The 22,430-nt window shown below is 34.9% G+C and overlaps 1 protein-coding gene across 6 annotated transcripts in view; it reads right to left on the bottom strand.

Annotated features, from left to right (window-relative positions):
- LOC149791432 (protein TANC2-like) overlaps positions 1-22,430 on the bottom strand; it is a 375,205-nt gene that overhangs the window by 87,140 nt on the left and 265,635 nt on the right. The window lies entirely within an intron of this gene.

Raw genomic sequence — 22,430 nt, 5'->3', positions numbered from 1 at the left:
ATAGTTTATACAGGTTTACACATCTGCTGGAAAATCTTGCTAAACGTCGGTGACACTAACATGATGAGTATAGAATAAGGGCATGAATTATCTACTGTTTCACCAACACATTTGACTACCTCCAAAGTACATTAAAAAGCAGTTCATGCTAAATGCTTATACACCCAAAAATATGCAGCACCTATTGGCAACATTCAGTTTTAAACAGGTCACTGACATGCTCTTGCTCACCATAGATCTCAGTCACAAACCAGATAGGGTCTTTGTGTGAGTGTGTTTTTGGATTTTGAACATAACTTTAACAATATGAGTCATATCATTATGATGTCTGAAGTGTAGCAGTTAATAGTGATGTCTAGCAATGGGGCATCATGCTGCAGACATGTGGCAAGATGTCCAACCTAGTCATATTATCCTGACACCAGACTGATCAGTCTTACCACCAGCCTCCTAATGCTGAGTGCCAAGTGAGGCAGCTGCTGGTACCATTTTTATAAGTCTGCGATATGAATTGGCCAGGGTTCAAACCTGTGACCTCCCACATCTGAGGGAGACATTCTAACCACTTATGCCACCAAAGCAGTCTGACATTTATCACACCTCACCTAATGAATCAAGTACCTCAGTAACCAAAACAACTTATGGGGTGCATTTGATTATATGGTTACCGGGTATATTGGGAACAGGTGTTTTCAGTGATCAAATAATCAAATATTATTTCAAGCATGCATGGACAATCCAGAGATGTTTATATTGATTGAACATGCCATAATAAAACAATAAGGTCTCTGCATTTTGCCACCTGTTGTGACAACTTTGGACTAAATGTTAAATTTAAAATGTTCTGAATAATTCAAAATGTGTAACCAGAAATATTTATGTGTTTCTGTTTGTTTTGTTTTCATTTTGCAGAGTACACAACTAATCAAGAGCTATGTCAATATGCATTAACATCAATATGATTAACATCAACACATTCAAAATGAAAGACAACATCAAGGTTATATGTAATGGGTGGGTAATACCAAACTGCATCCAATAAGAAAAGACATTTCCTTTTATTTCTTTCAAGAGGCAAAATTAATAGATAAGTAAATAATATGGGGTTTAGCTCTATTAAATGCCATTACAGATTTGAATACCATACATACTCACTTATAAGTCTAGTCCAACTGCAAACCGCATAATGCCCCCACAGATCTGGGTCTATGCAGTTTGTTAAGAGTAGAACACACAACATAGACCATGATCTGCAGGCACATTATGATATGGCAGAACAGGATCTTAGTTATTTGCAGTCTGACTCGACTTAAAAGTGAGTCCAGATGGTATCACTATTTCTCATATACGATTCTTTTCTTTTAATTTAGCCACAACATCACCCAACTAAACAAAGATGGCAGACCTCACTTTATCTCCCCTGGAGATTTACCCGTATAGACATTTTTAACACACCTGAATGCAACTAGGTTTGGAGAATGTTTCTTTCTTTTGATCTGAGAGACAGATAATTTCCTTTGTCAACACTTTTAGCTTTCTGTTTTCTCCATTCATGCATGTCATTCAATTAAACAGACATGCATAAAACCCTTGTGGAGCTTTTCTAAAATAAATAGGGTACTTGATATCTGACTGGGCTAATCTTTATTTCCAATATTAAAAAGAGAAGCACATGGTTTTTTAAATTGGCCTAACCCATATGAACTGGGTCAATTATGAACAGTGAAACCTTGCAATACTTAAAGCTTCCAGGGCAGTATCAAAATTTCTGTTTCATGGTTCTTTTGTTTTACTGAACTTCACAATTCTCACCAATGAATGAGACATAACCAGGTCAATCTTCCTGCATAGATAAATGAAAAAAATTAATATCAACTAAAATCAATAGCCAACCAAATCTGAAAATATTTACTTCTGAGAATTCCGACTTGAATGCATGTGCTTCTATGTTCCAGTTTTATTTTATGCCTTTTAATTAGGCTGTTCAAAGTGTTTGAATAAAGCAGTTACAAGACCATTGGTTGGACTCGTGCCTGATGAAGTTTTGGATTTTTATTAGGCTGTTTAATTTTATGCCTTTTTATTAGGCTGTTTAATTTTATGCCTTTTAATTAGGCTGTTTTATTTTATGCCTTTTAATTAGGCTGTTCAAAGTGTTTGAATAAAGCAGTTACAAGACCATTGGTTGGACTTGTGCCTGATGAAGTTTTGGATTTTAATTAGGCTCTTTTATTGCATGCCTTTTTATTAGGCTGTTTTATCTATGTGTTTTAATTAGGCTGTTCAAAGTGTTTGAACAAAGCAGTTTTAAGACCATTGGTTGGACTTAAGTTTATACCTTTTAATTATGCTGTTTTGTTGTATGCCTTTTAATTAGGCTGCTTTATTGTATGCTATGCGTTTTAATTAGGCTGTTCAAAGTGTTTTAATAAGGCAGTTTCAAGACCATTGGTTGGACTCGTGCCTGATGAAGTTTTGGATTTTAATTAGGCTGTTTTAGAAAATGGCTAGACACATAACTGATAACATTTTGGCTTTATGGGGTTTATTATGATGTCAGAGTAGATAGTTTTAGGTTTACTAAGTAAAATGTAATTGATATGACTGAAGGAAAAATCAGGACCTTAAAAATAATTAATCTTGAACAGGATTCTGGTTTACTGATGTCACAATATTGAGGTTTCACTGTACAGCCTATTTTGGTTTATTCCTGTCACAATATGGAGGTTTCATTGTACAGCCTATTTTGGTTTACTGCTGTCACAATATTGAGGTTTCACCATACAGCCTATTTTGGTTTACTGCTGTCACAATACTGAGGTTTCACTGTACAGCCTATTTTGGTTTAATGATGTCACAATATTGAGGTTTCACTGTACAGCCTATTTTGGTTACTGATGTCACAATATTGAGGTTTCACTGTACAGCCTATTTTGGTTTACTGATGTCACAATATTGAGGTTTCACTGTACAGCCTATTTTATTTTACTGATGTCACAATAGTGAGGTTTCAATGTACAACCTACTTTGGTTGAACTACACGTTCAAAACTGTCCATTTTATCTTCAAGATAGATGTGGTTAGATGAAGCTGGGGTGGGCAGGTGGATGCTGTAATTCTGTTTTAATTCCTGCTCCCCTTTTCTGGATGAAAAGTTATTTTCCTCACCCTGAAAGTCTTAATATATGTCCTTGTTATAAAAATGTATATCCTTTTAAAGGCAACCTAAAGATTCCAGCTGGTCAGTATATCCCTAATTTACCCCCAGATATGTGGTGCCTAACAAAATCGCATACATACATACATACATACATACATACATACATAAGGTTAATATGATTCAGTATAAATCAATACCTGTGGTGAATATGATTAAGACCTGAACTGGCCTTTTAACTTTTTATGATGCACACAAATGTTTGATCATAATTTCTAGATGCCATGGCAACCGTTGTTCAAGATGACATTTTAATTTGGCAGATTTGCTATGAACCTGCTAATGCGGTTATCTCGAACAAACAGCCACATTTGTGGAGCATTAAAATATTTAAAACTGCTGATCATTGTTGCATGTGCTTTTTTCTCTCTCCATATCTGTCATAATAAAATCAATTATGATCATGAATTAACCCAAGAGAGTAATGCCATGAACAGTAACTTAAATACAAAATGCATAGACTTTGTGCACTACCCGTAACCACATTTACAGGACTAAAGTTTTAACCTGTGAAGTGTAAACCCAACAGCTGAGGATTCTAAGGTACTGACCCATCAGAAATCTTGTGTGCTGGGATCAAATCCTCAAGCTGAGATTATGTTCATTTTGCCCACACCTTACTTGGCAAGAGGCTGAAGTGGGCCTGATGTTACTCATGAAGCTGATGTCTGCATAATAACCAACAATAAAAGCAACTGGCATAGAAATCTGAGACAGTAGGAGACAGCAATATAGCTGATGTCAACATTGCCTTAGCCAAATTGTAGCAGATGTCCCATGCAGCCTTACACAAGCATGTCCCAATTAAAAACAAAAAGGGTTGAACACCAAATTACACCCAAGTGGATTACCCCACAGATCAATGAGGCTAGGCACCTAAGAGATGATTTCTACAAGAAAAAAGACATGAACAGCTATAGAAAGTGGAGGGATACAACTAAACAACTGATAGATAAGGCAAAAGAGAACTAAGTACTATAAACAGGCTATTGATGAAAGTAAGAGTACCAAGACATTGTGAAAGCATCTAAAGGAGCTGAACCCACCCAGGAACAGTTGTTTTCCCCCTGGACTTAAGCAAAATGAGGATACAGCAACATCTGTACAAGACATTGTGGAAATGTTCAACAATTTCTTCATAAGCATCTCCAGTAAGAGCAGACAGAACCAGACAAACAACCCAACTGAACTTGACACTTTTCTATCATTTATAAGAGCTACAATTCCTGATGATAATTATTTTTCAATAGCTAGTCTCATAAACTTACCTTTTCAATACTTTCTGTCAAAAATTACTCCTGATTTTCCAGTCTCTGAACTTAAAACCCAAGACAAGGGAATCACCATTTTATTTACATTTAATTCGAAGTTTACATACTATATATACATGCTTATAAGATGGGTCCAACTGCAAACTGCACTGACCAAGATCTGCTGCCGCATAATGCATGGGCAGATCTGGATCTGCTCTATTTGTTAAGAGTCATCAGTAGAGCAAACAATATAGACCCTGGTCTGCGGGCACATTATGCTATGACAGATCAGGATCTTTGTTGTTTGCAGTTTGACTTACAAGTGAGTACATACAATAGATGAATGGAAGCATCCCCCCTGTTTACACAGGAGATGTGGTGTTCAATTAAACAGGTTTCCACATTTATTGAGGAAAAAAAGTAGCCATATGATACAGCTAACCAACTTACACTGAGCCAATTAAAGCCAAATACACAGAAGAAAGGAACTGCTATTTTAGTGCTATGTATACACACACACACAGAGATATATATATATATATATATATATATATATATATATATATATATATATATATATATATATATATATATATATATATATATATATATATATATATAAAATCTGGCACTGAGTAATTTAGTCAAGAGAACTGTAAAATCCAGTAAATTATGTATTATGAATTATACTCAAAGAATGTGTAATTCATCAACACAAAGAATGCATGAAATGAGACAAGACTTTTCATTCTGCTGACAATCTGTCAGCATATAAGCTTGTCTATTACCTACAGGTGAAGCTGTGTAGCTAAAGTCTACAACAATTAATTTTGTTCCAGAAACAATGGGGTTCTTTGTAAAAAATATTGGACTGAATTCTATCCATACAAAGTGAATGAGAAGGTTTATGCTTTTTCTTATCTCCTAAATCCTTATGGAAGTATTACATCTAAATGATTCAAATATATTTTCCCAGCATACATTTTCCCCAAATTATTACAAGTATCCAGGCCTGGAAATCATAAAACTCATTCAAAAGGGTATTTCTGACTGGTTAAAACAAGTTCTGAGTTTTATGATTTCAAGGCAAAGTTCCATATACAAGTAAAACCTGCATCTAGCCAACTGTAGACCTGTCTTAATCAACAAATAAGGTCCCAGGAGATTATGGTCTACAAAATGCATGCTTCTTATGATTTTCTATCTAGCAACCTCCTAATCTACCCATACATTATATAATTATATAATTGGTACATCATGTGATTGGTACATTATGTGATTGGTACATCATGTGACAGATGATTTTGGACCATATTTAGCTGAATGTGTACATGTTATTGAAGGTTTATTATTATTATTATTATCATTATTATTATTATTATTATTTTTAAATATCATTTACAGTTTCACGTGTTAGCTTAGCAAATGAATAATAATCACAATATCTAAACCATTAATCTGAAGCTAAACTATATTGGTGTATATGATAAAACCAATTCCTAGCAGGTGTGCATTCACTTTGTTTTATCTATTACCTGAGGCTTGCATTGTAATCCAAGTCCATATCTTCCACTGATGACACATATCTAAAACACAAGCCACCTGACAAATCAATCAATCTCTTATTTTTTTAGACTTTAATTTAGGTAATTAGAGTCAGAACAAATATGCATCCCCTGTTGAACAGTGATAATCTGCTTTAATCTTGTTGACAATGCTCATATATTCTTAAACCTACACATGTAGTCAGATCATGTGACCAGATTTTAAAATTTATATTACAAAAGACTGACTGCTATAAGGTTTGTAGAATACATAAACCCGATCACTAGCAAAATTCTAGTCAAAAATGAGTTCATCTGAATACCTGAGAGAAAATATGGTAATACTTAAATTTCTTGTTGTTGTTGTTGTAATGGGGTTTAATGCCATTTTTCAGCACACGATAGGCTATACATGGTGGCCAGTATTAATGGTGGAGGAAGAACCTGGGAAAACCCAGGAAAGAACCACTGACCTACGAGAAGCTACTGGCAAGCTTTCTCACATACCAACATTGGCTGAATCCGAGACTCGAACCCACGCAGACAGAGGTGAGATGGCAGTGATCCGTAACGGAGAGCGCTTTAGACCACTAAGCCACTTGGGGCCCCTAAATTTCTTGTATATCACTGTCAGAATATTCTGGGTTGATGAAATAAATAAACAAAATTGTGGATTTGAATTTGCACACCCACCCCCCCCAGTAAGTATGGAACTGCTGCTTGTCACACTAAAATATGAAAATCAGAAAACTGGATACAGCAAAGATGGATTAATTGGACTTGACTTTAACTGGATGGTCAATATATATATATATATATATATATATATATATATATATATATATATATATATATATATATATATATATATATATATATATATATATATATAATTACTTATGGTCTGATGTAAATGCCAGCACTGTGTATACTGTGTATTCTCAGGTTGAACAAAATGACTGAATTGAAATTAATGGGGGGGGGGGCTGCCTCAGAATCTGATACACAGATTAGTCTGGGCAGTATTAAAACATATACTCCTCTGGTCACATGGCCAGTATTCTTACCAATGTTCACAAGGCCAGTAAGATGACCACTGGTCAAATGGCCAGTATGCCTACCACTGGTCACAAGGCCAGGAAGATAACCACTTTTCACAAGGTCAGTAAAATGACCTCTGGTCACATGGTCAGTATGCTTATCACTAGTCACAAGACCAGTAAGCTTATCACTTGTCTAATGGCCAGTAAGGTTACCAATGGTCACAAGGGTAGTAAGATGACCAATGGTCACAAGGCGAATTAGCTTACTACTGAGTCTCCATGGCTCATAAAAAGACTCTGATTGAATATCATTTTTTCAAAATGAAACATGGCCTATACTGAATACTAATTATTAACAGTCTGTTGAAAATTAGGGATGATATCAAAGACAGCTGAAAATAGTTTCTCGTATTGATTAAGAATCTAATAACAAGAAGTCTGCAAACCACTTGTCTAAATTCCAGTTAGGTTACTGTGATTGTGTAACACATTAACACATTTTCAATTTTTCTATCAAATATTGATAGCCTCTGCCTAAACAAAAAACATGCACAATCAATAAGTTTGCAGTAAACAGAACAGCATGGTATCTCTGCAGCTTGTTGATAAGCGTCAAACTGCCAAGTTTATCTCCTAAATGTATTTGGATTTCAACTAACAAATTGTCAAGTTCAACTTTCCACCAGTCAGTTGGAAACAGACTGCAGATTCTATCCGACCACTAACCAATACTTTGTTGGCTAGTGTGCAGGTGTGGGGCATTATGGGATCACAACTCTGCTGAAAAGTTGTTGGAACATTTGGGTTATAATACTCCAACACCTATTTTATTTTCATCATATGTACTACACCAATGCACCATAGTTATTACCATCTCTACTCGCTTGTAAGTCACATAAAAATTCAATCAATAAAGATCCTTATTTGCCATAGCACAATGCACCTGAAGATCAGAGTCTATGTTGTTTGTTCTATTGATTACTCCATACAAACTATACAGACCCAGACATGCCAGTGCATTATGCAATGGCAGATCTGGGTATGTGCAATTCACAGTTGAATTCTCCTTATAAGCAAGTACATATGGTACATGTACTTCAATTGTCTCATCCAGCAGTAATGAAAATTTCTGTACTTACAAATATGGAGAAAAAACTTTGATTTTGTTGATAAAGATTATGCTAATGAAAAAGCATAACTATCTATGCAGACTGGCAATAGTTAACATTTACTTTGGCAGACTGACAATAGGTAATATTTACTTTGGCAGACTGGCAATAGTTAATATTTACTTTGGCAGACTGGCAATAGTTAATAATTACTTTGGCAGACTGGCAATAGTTAATATTTACTTTGGCAGACTGGCAATAGTTAATATTTACTTCGGCAGACTGGCAATAGTTAATATTTACTTTGGCAAACTGGCAATAGTTAATATTTACTTTGGCAGAATTCAGTCTAAAAAATTCTACTTTTATCATAAAAGCATAATTCAGATTTACATTATACTACAAGAGATAGTCAATCTTGCCATCACTTTTATATGCAACTTTTTTTCACCGTCTTAGTGACCATTTCATTGTAGAAATGAACCTCTATTAAACAATCACCTGTCTCTGAATTATGTTTTTCTGTCTTTGCAGAAGTGGCTACCTAAGTATACCTGTAAATTATAGTACGCTTTTGTAAAAATTTTATCAATTATTTTATTCAAGTGTAGTTATAGATTCAATAAATAATCATACATTTTCTCTAGAACCTAAACTTTGTGAATTTTTAATAATAGGTCATCGGTATTCAAATAATAAAGGAGAAAAAGTAATTATAAGTACAATTAATATAGAGTGATGGTATATGAAAGTTAGATGGTAAAAAATACATTATTACTACACATCATAGAATTTAATTTGAAGCCAACAAATGTCCTGTACATTTGGAACATATACCGGTTCATTAACCACAAAATTAAATGTGCTCTATCAGATTACAAGAAAATTGCAAAATATAATTTTAATATACAGGTAAATTCTTTTAATTCTGAAAATGACAATACCATGAGCTATTTATAGTTAAAACTGTTGTGGTCTAGTTTTTGTTAGTTTTACAGGCACTCTAAACATGTTAATCGCTGTATCATTTCCCAAGGCAGTACTCATACGACCCAAGCTGGTCTGGATGGGTATCAAACCTGAAACCCTTAGATTACAGGTCCAATGCCCGAATGCAGCTTGTAAAAATCACGAAATCTGGTGAAGGATTTGTCAAGTCATTACAAAGATTAACATCATCTCACGTTACCGAGAAACATCTATTATCAAAAGACTTTTGATCACTGTACCAATAATAACTTTTATGCATTACATTATCATTAAGATCGGTGTTATAACTTAAAGCTATGGGGTACAAATTTAGGTATCAAATACAAGCCAATTACGAGTGGTGCTGAAAACAGGCATTAACACTTTTAATTACTGTTGAAGGTTATATTGACTACAATTTCATAAGTAAGACTAATTAAAAATTGATATGAAGTTACCAGGAAAATAATCATTAACTTGATTTTACTTAAATATGCAGTAATTATGTTGTCACCGTGCATGATTTAGATGAAAAACTACAGGGTAACTAGCCTCATATCCTTCTGGTTATGTCAAAACAGTACCGTATGTACTCATTAAAAAGACACTCAAATCTAAACAGTAGATTCACATAACACACCAATAGATCTGGGTTTATGCTGTAATTCTATTTTAAGATTTCAAGTAGAATTTGTAGTTGTAGCTTCTAACAGTACATTAGCACAACACTGGCTATATTGTGCATATAAAGTTTTAAAGCTGTAAATATAAATACTCGTACAAATCTAAACTCTAAGGTCTTACAAATAAACATGAAGTACTAGAAGAAAAGATTTTGAAAGGTAAGGATGTTGATAGATCAAATAAAACTGAATGAATACAATGCAAAATCCTTACAAAGATAGTCAAATTTTGTTATGGGATTCTTTTATTCACTCGAAGATTTTCTCAGGTGGTACAAAAAGTTTCTTTGCAGAGTTTGCAACACTTTATTTTATAGAGTTCACAAAAAATCATAATATAATAGGACAGAAGTTGATACACTTGACAATTCAAGCAAACAGTGTTGACCCTAATCTGACCACAGATCATGTAATGACAGCACATCATATGACCTCGTATCATCACAGCAGGTCACATAATGACAGCATATCATGTAATGACAACAGGACATATAACAGATCATATAATGACAGCAGGTCATATAATGACAAGTACATAATGACAGCAACACATAATAACAGTGGATCATAAAATAACAGATCATGTTATGATAGCAGGTCATATGATAGCAAACCATATAATGACAGCAGGACATGTATGGACAGCAGGACATATAATTACAGCATATCATATAATGACAGCAGACACTGACAGCCCTTGAGAGGTCTGCATTAGAATGCAATTCATACATGGATATATAAGGTATGTGACATAAAGGAATGCATACTGGGCATGATTAAGGTAACTGATTCATCTCAGTTATTGATTTTTAAGAACAGCCCTTCATCAGGTCTGTGTCTAGTAAGACCCAAAGCTCTTAACAGGATATTCATAAACTGGGCATGGAAATAAATACATTTTGATAAGTTTGACGAGATATTTTGTGGGAAACTACAAAACAGACTTACTCTACAAAACTCAGCCTTAATCATCAAGACATTAATCATGTCTTTTAGAAAGTATCAAGCAGCTAAATGACCAAGACTTTTATGGCTCTTTTTAAGTGAGTTTTTCTCACAATGATCAAAGTTTTTATTAAGTGTAACATCTTTGGATGTTCTTACAGAAATACTGATAACTTGGAAGGTATAAAATTCCATCTTTTTGCATAATTGTAACACAAACATTTATTTGACTTTTTGCAAAAAAGGCAAATAATTTATGTAGAGCTCTAATATGGAGTTAAGTTTCTTTGCCCCACTTTACAAGAAAACACAGGATTATAATGACGCTGCCCACTTCACAAAGAAAACACAGGATTATATGATACTGCCCACTTCACAAAGAAAACAGGATTTTATGACACTGACCACTTCACAAAGAAAACACAGGATTATATGATACTGCCCACTTCACAAAGAAAACAGGATTTTATGACACTGCCCACTTCACAAAGAAAACAGGATTATATGACACTGCCCACTTCACAAAGAAAACACAGGATTATATGACACTGCCCACTTCACAAAGAAAACACAGGATTATATGACACTGCCCACTTCACAAAGAAAACACAGGATTATATGAAACTGCCCACTTCACCAAGAAAACACAGGACTATATGACACTGCCCACTTCACAAAGAAAATGCACGATTTTATGACACTGCCCACTTAAAAAAGAAAATGCAGGATTTTATGACACTGCCCACTTTACAAAGAAAATGCAGGATTTTATGACACTGCCCACTTTACAAAGAAAATGCAGGATTTTATGACACTGCCCACTTTACAAAGAAAATGCAGGATTTTATGACACTGCCCACTTTACAAAGAAAACACAGGATTATATGATATTGCCCACTTCACAAAGAAAATGCAGGATTTTATGATACTGGAAGTAAAATGTCAGATAAACTCCACTGGCAAACCTGAGGATTTAATGGGATGGGAGAGGATCTGTTGGTGGTTAAAATTCAAATTCCATTTTAGATGACCATTTAATGCAAGTGGCCTAAATTCATTTCAATGTAGATACTCCCCATCATGGCAAACCTATGTGGCTGTACAGACAAAGATGTCAACTGTAACATATCACACAGAGATCTCATCTCAGTCCATGTAAGTATCTCTGTGACCAAATTGAAAATGCTTGCCCGTAGCATTCCATTGGTCAGCAGTTCTTTCCAAGAGATCTTACTTCACCAAGTCTACTGGCTGCCTATTATGTTATGAAAAATGGTGTTAAAAATCCACAAAATCCAAAAACCTGCATGGTAAATCTAAATAGGGTACATGTAATTATACAGGTCAAACATTACAATTCTTCTGTTCATACTGCTAAGCTCGACTTGCTAAAGTCTAGTGACAGTGGCCTGCCTTTGCTGAAGCCCAGTGAAAGTAGACAAATGCTTGTCTTTGCTAAAGTCCAGTGAAAGTAGACAAATGTCTGTCTTTGCTGAAGTCCATTGAAAGGAGACAAATGCCTGTCTTTGCTAAAGTCCATTGACAGTGACCAAATGCCTGCCTTTGCTGAAGCCCAATGAAAGTAGACAAATGCTTGTCTTTGCTTAAAGTCCAGTGAAAGCAGACAAATGCCTGTCTTTGCTAAAGTCCATTGAAAGGAGACAAATGCCTGTCTTTGCTAAAGTCCAGTGACTGACCAAATGCCTGTCTTTGCTGAAGCCTGAGTGAAAGTAGACAAATGCCTGTCTTTGCTTAAGTCCACTGAAAGGAGACAAATGCCTGTCTTTGCTAAAGTCCAGTGACAGTGACCAAATGCCTGCCTTTGCTGAAGCCCAGTGAAAGTAGACAAATGCTTGTCTTTGCTAAAGTCCAGTGAAAGCAGACAAATGCCTGTCTTTGCTGAAGTCCAGCGAAAGTGGCCAAATGTCTGTCTTTGCTAAAGTCTATGGATAGTGACCAAATGACCATCTTTGTTGCAAATTATTAATTAAACATACTGCCAATATATTAATTAAACCAATTAACATTAAAAGCAATGGCATTAAAATTCAAATATCTTTGCTGTAGGACTTCAACACAAGTCATAATGTTGAGACTGAGCAGAGTTAGACTATCTCATCAGAAGTAACAAAGCTGGAGTTATCTTGTTTGGTCAAAGTACAATAATGTATCAAGCCAGTATTTATGTCCACTTCATTAATTGTTGTTGTTGTTGTTGTTGTTCTATGGTTTAATGCCATTTTTCAGCACTGGATAGGCTATACATGGCAGCCAGTATAACTGGTGGAGGAAGAACCCTGGAAAACCCAGGGAAGAACCACCGACCCATGAGAAGCTACTGGCAGGCTTTCCCACGTACCCATGCTAGCCCAGCCTTGGACTCGAACCCACGCATACAGAGGTGAGATGGCAGTGATCCGGAATGGTGAGCGCTTTAAACCACTCGGCCACTCGGGGCCCCTACTTCATTAATTAAAAAATGTTCAAGACCTGACATGAAATGTACATACATGTAGTTATATTGTGAAAATGAGGACTCGGACTGAAAACAAACATACATCACATGACCTGTAATGTCAGAGTTTGCTCTTCAGTTATTTCTTTTATTACATATGTCACATGATTTGTAATAATGATGTCACATTCTTCTATGGGACACTGGCGTTTTTGTTTACTGCACCATGCAACAGAAACAGGCTGGTCACTATTCCGAAGCAAGTTTAATTTCAAATTTGTTATTTTAAATCATGCATAGTGCCATATATACTCACTTACAAAACTAGTCCAACTGCAAAATGCACTTGTGCAGTTCTGCCCTTGAATAATGTGCCATCAGATCTGGGTCTATACAGTTTGATAGGAGTAATAAGTAGAAAAATCATCATAGACCCTGATATGCTGGTTCAATATGCTACAGCAAATCAGAACAAACAAAAACAGACCCTGAGCTGCAGGTGCTTTATGCAACAGTAGATGAGGATCTCTGCTGTTTGCAGTTTGACTACACTTAGAGGTGAGTATATACAGTATTTCATCCAAGACAAGACCTAATAAATACTGACAAAAAGTGGAGGACAGGCTTATCATTCATTAGTAAATGTTTGATAAAATATGGTATATTGACTGGTGAATGGGCATGTCCAATAAAAAGGGTAATAAAACAATAAAACACCTCTGTTAGGGTTAATATAAAATTTATTGAACCACTATGTGGGTCAATACAATATTTACTGGTTGATATAACTTTATATTCACCGGAACAAAGTCCAATAATTGCATATTTTTATTCTAATATTACAAAATGAAACTGGGGCCCTGAGTGGCCGAGTGGTCTAAAGCGCTCTCCATTATGGATCACTGCCATCTCACCTCTGTCTGCGTGGGTTTGAGTCTAGGATTCAGCCAATGTGGGTATGTGAGAAAGCTTGCCAGTAGCTTCTCATTGGCCGGTGGTTCTTCCCGGGTTCTTCCTCCACCATTAATACTGGCCGCCATGCATAGCCTATTGTGTGCTGAAAAATGGCGTTAAACCCCACAACAACAGAATGAAACTTCCCTAAACCAGATGTACACACACCCAGGTCAAAACCAGATGGTTTCTACAGACGGGGCACATAATTTGGTCCCTATAAGGTTACGGTATTTCCACCTTCTTTCTACAAGCTGCTTCAATAAAATGGCAGAAGCTTAAATAAATTATTTTGATATGTTATTTCAAACCACAAGTTATACACAGAAATGCCAACATTTCATGGAGCATGAAAATTATGTTACTGTGATCTGAATTTATGGTAAAAAAAATTGTTCATAGTAAAACAAATTGTTCTTCATCAAATTCTCACAAACAAATCCAAGAATTTCTAAGAACCCAAGTGAGAGAATGTCCACAAAATGAAGTTCAATGCAGTTAATTAAAATGATGGGTGGTGGTGAAAAACCAGGTCACTGTGACCTTTGTGATGGTCAGCTGTACTCTGCAAGATGATTCTTACTATTAAGTTTCCAGATTGTACAGTTACAGAGAAACAGACAACAATTTAATGAATTAATGTTGATGTCTACAGGATCTACCACAAAGAAAATGGATTCTAAGAAATGTGATGATCTATGCATCATCAATCTACAACAAAAAATATCTGAAAACGTAAGCACACATGCATGTCATCAGTGTTTCAAAATGTATTGCAAAAATATGACATGTAATTATGATTCAGCACTGGTCTGCATGCTTAACTCACAATCAGTGAGTTTGAATCCCACTGAAAGCAGGCCCAGTCATCTGTCTTTGTGTGTCTGGGCAAGTGACTTTACTTCCATCACCTCTGAGATACTCTTTCATGTTCTCGTGTAACACCAAACACCACTCAAATCATCGTGATTTAATCAAGCTCAGTGTTTATTTCTGCAACATGTCTCATTGTATCTAAAAATAAAGATTTCTTTATATAATGAATTAAGCCATTGTACATTATCATGGCTTACACTATAATCTAGGGTCATGAAAGATAAACTGAGAAAAATGACACTTCTGTCCAAAACTTTGAAATCAAGGATATGACCAGATTTCACATTAAGGATGTGGCTAGATTCTGATGCAAACATTACAGTCAGTCAAATGGCTTCGTGATGAGTGAAAACTGACCACACAGGAAAAGTGATAAGTAAATAGCAACCAAACATATATGGTACACCCTATGATCACGTTCATCCTTTCATTATACTATGTTATTCTTAAGGGCCATTCACAAAACAACTCTAGATTGCTCAACCGATCCTTGATGTCGTGTGACATTTAACCCAACACAAAGGTATAACTCATATTCTGTAATGCTATGAGTGGTCTGTCCCCTTTATCAATGGTAAAAAATTATTGCTGCTTCTATGAACCCTGAACATGCAGCCCACCCTTTATCTGACAGCTAAGATGGCTCAACTTGGGAGGTATTAGCCGTAACATGTACAGGCAAGATTCTAATGGAGGCAGGCATTGAGGTGGTGGGGAAGTGGAAAATTCTCTATCACCTCACAGATTTTACTTTTCAAGCAGGGGTGTTTGGTTTTAATGCATGAAAATGTTGGCTATTTTTAGGCCTTTAATTTGCTCATGTACTTATGTAACTGCATAGCAATTTGACCATTGCTTTATTTTAAAAAATAAGTACATACAATGCAAAAATGTTGAACCTTTCATAGACTCCTTTCAATAATTTATGCTGACTTTGCCATGACTTGCCATTTTGAACAGTCTTGAAAATGTTAACTGTATCTGGCATCCTTTATTTTATACCACTATTACAGAAGGGACAAACCCAATTGGAAACTGTTTGCCTTTTCTCTCAAGTCAAAAAAGAAACATTGGATTCAATTTTCTGACACTGAAAACATCCTTGTACAGTATGGCAGTGGATGGGGACAAAGTCACAACTGGAACAGTGGCTGCCTGCCTTTTCTGTTGCAGCAAGTGGTGTTCTCCACCTAAGGTGAATCCCTAAACCGAGAAACAATTGTATTCCTGCAGCTACATCTGAGGTTATTTCTCAAATGAATAGTAATAATGTGGACTTGGTACATCATCTAAACTTTAGGACCCCATAAAATATATGTTGCCAGCCAGCCATTCATCCCTGTTTTCAGTGCTGACCCTACCCCCAATAAAAAAAATCCTGAAACTGATTTGCGCATCCAAGCCGGTTACTAAAAGTGCAAAAGTACATTATATATACTAACCACTATAATATATATAATGTTTAAAAAGAAAATCCCAACCAACCTACCCTAATTTTAAAACCATTGCAACAGGAAACACTTTCTTTTGGCCTTAGAGGCTCAAAGCACTTCTACAATGAAAAAACACATAAAAACACGTACAAAGATATATAAAAAAACGAATACCATGAAATTACGAACACAAAAACAGGATGACAATAATTAAAGAAGTAAACATTATTATATCTTCAAGTCTATTTTGTAGTCAAAATAACCCGTACAGAAATTTCTCATGGATTCCATATGGAATACTTCAGGAATCCATATGGAAGAGATATGGACTGAAAAACGAATGGAATCAGATAATTTATTCCATATAAATTCCTAACACAAGTGAAAATTCCATATGGAATAAAGTTGCAACCATATAATCACTTTTTTCCATATGGAAAGCAGGCTCAAATATTATAGCAACATGGAAAATACTCTCTGAAGAATAATAACCTAAACTATCTGATTCAAATAGAAATATTGGTAGGAGTTAAGAGTACATGTACATGTGAGTGTAGCTGATGTGGAAGGATGAATATATACTTATATAAATTTGAAGAAACACATGTATGTCAGTTTTCTTTAATTTATTTCCAGATGTTTAAAATCAGACAAAGACGTGACCAAAAAAGAAGAGAAAATGTAAACATGATCAGAATATTAATAGCTGGTAGTACAAGCATAGATGAATATTTGGACTTATAAAATTTGGTGCAAGGTGGATGTTTGGCTCAATATGAGGTTTACTCTGAAAAATAAATTTTTTTTGCATCTTATTAAAATATGCTCTACAAAAATCAAGCCTTAGTGAAAATGTGACTGAAATTTCAACAAAATCACAGTCAATATTTTTTGACATTCACTAGTAAAATGTCCTTTTTCACTAAAATTATGGTATTTTAGGAAATTTGACCAAAATTTATGAAAATATCAGTGAAATTTTGTGAAATTTCACCGACTCTTCCAACATTTCTGATAATATCAGTGAGAATTTGTGATTGTAATATCAATGAATTTTTTATAAATAATATCATTAAGATATAAAAATAAATAAAAAATTGTTTCTTGTACAACTTGAATGATTTTCAGCAGCATTTACATTTCCTGCTTCTGATAGCTGTAATTTTATTGTTTATTTTGGGCACAATAACTTCTTTCCACATCTTTCACTGTTATATTTCTTTTTCAAATTTGTTGTTGTATTTTTGTTTAACTTCAACTGGATTTAACTGCCCTTATTTAACAGATGATTGCTGTAAAGAACTTTCTGATTCGTAAAAATTTTGCATCGGAATGAGCATACTTGCTAAACATGGCAATTCGAATTTTCAAGCGGGATACGAGATTGAATAACCATTTGAAAAATGTGTGGCAATGAGAGTAGCTTGGATGCAAAGTCAATGGGAATGTAATTGGTCAATCTGTATGAAAACCAAATGTCAGGGCTAGCATTTTGCTTTTTGTGCCATGAAGAGCTTTACAGTAGCGGCTAACGTGCTAAATAGGACAAGGAATTGAACCAGGATGATTTCGAAGTTATATAACTCAAAACTGATTAACTTCCAGAATTTAAGGAGGGACAACATATAGATCACTGGTGGGAATTGTTGCCTGATACCCATGTCTATCAAAGATAGTCATATCTTTGCAGAATTTTCTTGGCCACCAAGTAGAATCATCCTTCAATATCGTGAGAGGTATTATTGTTTATATTATCAAAATATTCTTGTGTTAGAATTCAGTGTAAAATAAGAGTAATTATATCATGATAAACGTTTGTTATGTCTGCTTATGGAACAAGGACTAATTCAAGAGACCACAACAGCATCATAGTTTGTACATTAATAAATGTTGTTGTTGTTGTTTTAGGGTTTAATGCCATTTTTCTGCACACGATAGGCTATACATGGCAGACAGTATTAATGGTGGAGGAAGAACCCGGGACCCCCCCCCCCCACCGAAGTCCTGCTTCAGCCACCTGCTTTGTGGGAAAATGTGTTGATCAATTAGCTGTGCTGATATTTACAATGACAGAATTCAATGACTGAAAGACCCCTTGATACATACATGTTGCCATCTTATAAGAGTACATAAAAAAGAACATGATGCAATAGCTGGGCAGCAAGTTCAATGGCTTTGACTGATGGCCATGTGGGAAAATGTACTAATATATACAGTGATTGAATTCAGAGGCAGAAAGTCCCAGAGATGTACATGTGGTCAATTATAAAAGTACATCAAACAAACAACTTTAGCTTTTGTTATTGTGTTCATTTCTGAATGTAGCGTAATAAGCAGTGCACGTGACCTCAAAATCATGACATGTTGAGACTTAGACAATATGCCATTCATAAGTGGGTGACAAGTCGCCTAAAAATATAAACTTTGCCTTCTTCTCTTAGGAAAACGAAAACAACTTTGCCCTGTGATTATTTAAGAGGTACACTGACTGACCGTACCGCATTTTTTTAAAATGCCCCTCGCCTTAGCCCAGTTAGTTCTAGTGTTGTAGTGAAATGTATTCATCAATACATCAGTAGCAAGGCCTAGTTGTGATATCAATTACGTTGACAAACAAACATTATGTTTTGATAGCTGATTAACCCTTTTCCGAGTAAGGTAGCAACTATCAATTTCCTGCATGCTATCCTCTGATGATAAAACGTACAAACTTGTGTTTTAAGATCATAATCAGTGATATGGATATATATTAAGTGCCTCTTGTACACTATTTCATCATAAAATTAGTTTGAAACTTTAAGTGAACCAGTAGGCCTAACGGGAAATAATGGGGGACTTCGCTAAGTCTGGGATGTACCAGTTTATTTGATTGTCTGTTTTCTTAAATCTACGGGCAAATATATTCAGAAAAAAAATAAAAATCATTGAAACCAAAGCCTATGTATTACTTTATTAAAGATTTAACTATAAAATGCAAATTATGTAGGTCAGAAACGTATGGGGCAATGCTATGTTGTGGAATTCGCGAGATGTACTTAAAGGTCAAAGCTGTTTTCTGACTTAATACGTATTTGTGAAAATACGGGGGAAAAACAGCAAATCAGATACTATTTATTTGCCGAAAATCACTACAAGTAGATATACAAATAAATAAACCATAAATTTGCGATCCTGTCAATGGACTGTTGTAATGAAGCTATATTATAGTGAGTGATTACATTACGAAAGCATCTCATCTAAAAATAGATGCACTCACGTCTGTGTTGATTCTGAAGGAAAGGGATTGCAACTTTTGATGGTGGGACTCCTATTTTTACCAAAATGTGAGTCCAGGACTCCTAGTTTTAAAATCCTAGCGGGACCTCTGCTTTACGTGTTCACAGATGCCTGTGCTTAGGTTCCAGGCTTGATACTTTGATTTTTCACTTAATTATTTAGTGTCAAGCCAGATTCTTCACATCATGTTGTATATACTGTATATACTGTACAGAAGGCCTCAAGGTAGATTAGTTCTGTAACTAATTGAATTACCTTCTCTAAATAAAGTCTTTATTATTGTTATTATTAATTATTAGTAACTCCCATATCTCTGCTTTGGATGTCATATAACAACATCTGTATATTTTTTTCATGCAAACTTAAATATCAACTTGGTTAGTAAAGTCCTGTTTAATTCATATCCATTATTTATTTGAAACCTTCTGAAATGTCTGAAAAACTATTGAAAGTTCAGTAAAATACTATATAATGATCAAAATTTTAGTGAAATCTCATGAAAGTTTTAGTCAAATATTTTGTGAAACCTCACAAATATTTCAGTGAAATTTTAGTGAGATCTCACCACAATTTCAATGAAAGTTTTGGTCAAAATATTTGTGAAATCTCACCAAACTTTTCAGTGAAATGAAAAAGACTTAAGTGATGCCATCATGGATTAGGTTTTGTATGCAAGAAAGAAAATGAGGACAAGAAAAACCTTAATATAATTTGATAATGTCTGTCAAAATAAAATTTATAATCCATTTTAAAATTTAATTATTGTGAATATTTATCATTGATTCCCAATAATGTCTAAGAATCATTAGGCAGTTTAATAGAAATCTGAAGCAGAATTGTTTATGGTTTAGGCAGAAAGCGCTTAAAAAACCCATCTGAAATCCGCCTTAAGTATGCCCAGAAAATTTTGTACGGCATGGACTATTACCAAATTCCATATGAACTATTTACAAATTCCATATGGTATATTTCCCAGTTCCATATGGACTATTGCCAAATTCCATATGAACCATTTACAAATTCCATATGGACCATTTACAAATTCCATATGGTATATTTCCCAGTTCCATATGGACTATTACCAAATTCCATATGAACTATTTACAAATTCCATATGGTATATGTCCCAGTTCCATATGGACTATTGCCAAATTCCATATGTAATTTTAAAATTAAACCAGAATGACAACCTACAGATCTCATGGACTAATTTTGAATATTCCATGGGATTTTCCATAAGGTGTACATAAGAAATCCATAACATTTCCATATGGATACACTGAAATACATAAGAGTGGTTCAGCTATAGAATAAAAATGTCCACATCAATACTTCTGTAAAAGTATGTATGGATTCCATATCCAGTCCATATGGAACATTTTGTATGGGAAGCGAGTTTTAAGAGCACTCTGGAATGGGGACACTGCATCCTTGGTCTAAGATGCATGGGCAATTCGTTTCACTTAGGCAGGCCCTGGGACACAAATGAATGTTGTCCATGTGACTTTGTTTTAACAGTGTGAGCAATAGGAATGTGCGTGTTGTTGTTGCTGGAAGAGGTGAGTCAGTTTCAAGCTGGAGTGTACACATGGGTTAGGTCAGAAAGGTATATTGCACTAAAGCCAGTCAATGAATTGTAGCATGATTAAAACAGATTTTGTGTTTGTTTCTGAATCAAACCGGTAGCCCAAGTTCTTTGTACTGTAAGGATGATCTGAACTGCCATGTTTTGAACTTTTTGAAGTTTCTGTAGTAGATGCTGAGACAAACCAGACAGAAGTGAATTTATAGTCCAGTCTTGACATGATAAAAAGCATACAAGTATTTAAGTGCCATCAACCAAATGGAGCCAATGGATCTCAGAGATCCCTAAACACAGCTTTGTGTATGTTCATGACATCTTGGTTAATAAGAGTGTGCTGTCAAGAGACACCTAGATTTTGTACTATGTAAATATAACTTCTATAGAAATGACTGTGTGATGTAATGATATGGGTGAAACTGTGGCATGAAATTGCCTTGTATAGAGTAAAACAGACAAGTTGTCTCATGCAGAGCTAAAGAGACAAGTTGGGTTACACAGTACAAAAAAGGTAAGCTACCTTACAAAGTACATAAAAAACAACTGCCATAAAAAGTACTAAAGGGTGAGTTGATTTACACAGTAAAAAACAGACAAACTGCCTTAAATAGTACAAAACAGACTAGTTGCCTTACACAGTATAAACAGACAAGCTGTCTTATACAGTCTAAAACTGACAAGCTGTCTTAAACAGTATAAAACAGACAAGTTGTCTTACATGGTATAGAACATACAAGTTGCCTTGAATATATATACAACATGAAAATAAAATCTCTCCTGGACTGAAAATTAAAAATGTGTAGTACTATAATAACTAAATGAATCACCATATCGAACTCTACCATCGGTTCAGCCCGGATTGCGTACCACTGTGTGTTCCTGGGAAGTAACTTCAGCACTATATAAGCTACCTGTGTTGCTGTTTACAATACATGTATGCACTTACTAAAGACCCAAGGAATTTGATCCAAATACAACAGGATAAAACTTAGCCACTACCACTGTACTAGTCTATTTTATATCTGACAATGGTTAATGGGGTCCTTTAATTATAAGAAAGTACTATTTTTTTCTTTCTTTCTATGGAAATA

Source organism: Sinohyriopsis cumingii, chromosome 9, assembly GCF_028554795.1.
Source record: "Sinohyriopsis cumingii isolate HCF-2022 chromosome 9, ASM2855479v2, whole genome shotgun sequence".
Taxonomy (NCBI): domain Eukaryota; kingdom Metazoa; phylum Mollusca; class Bivalvia; order Unionida; family Unionidae; genus Sinohyriopsis; species Sinohyriopsis cumingii.
The sequence above is the reverse complement of the archived record's forward strand: the minus strand, read 5'-3'. Positions and strand labels throughout refer to the sequence as shown.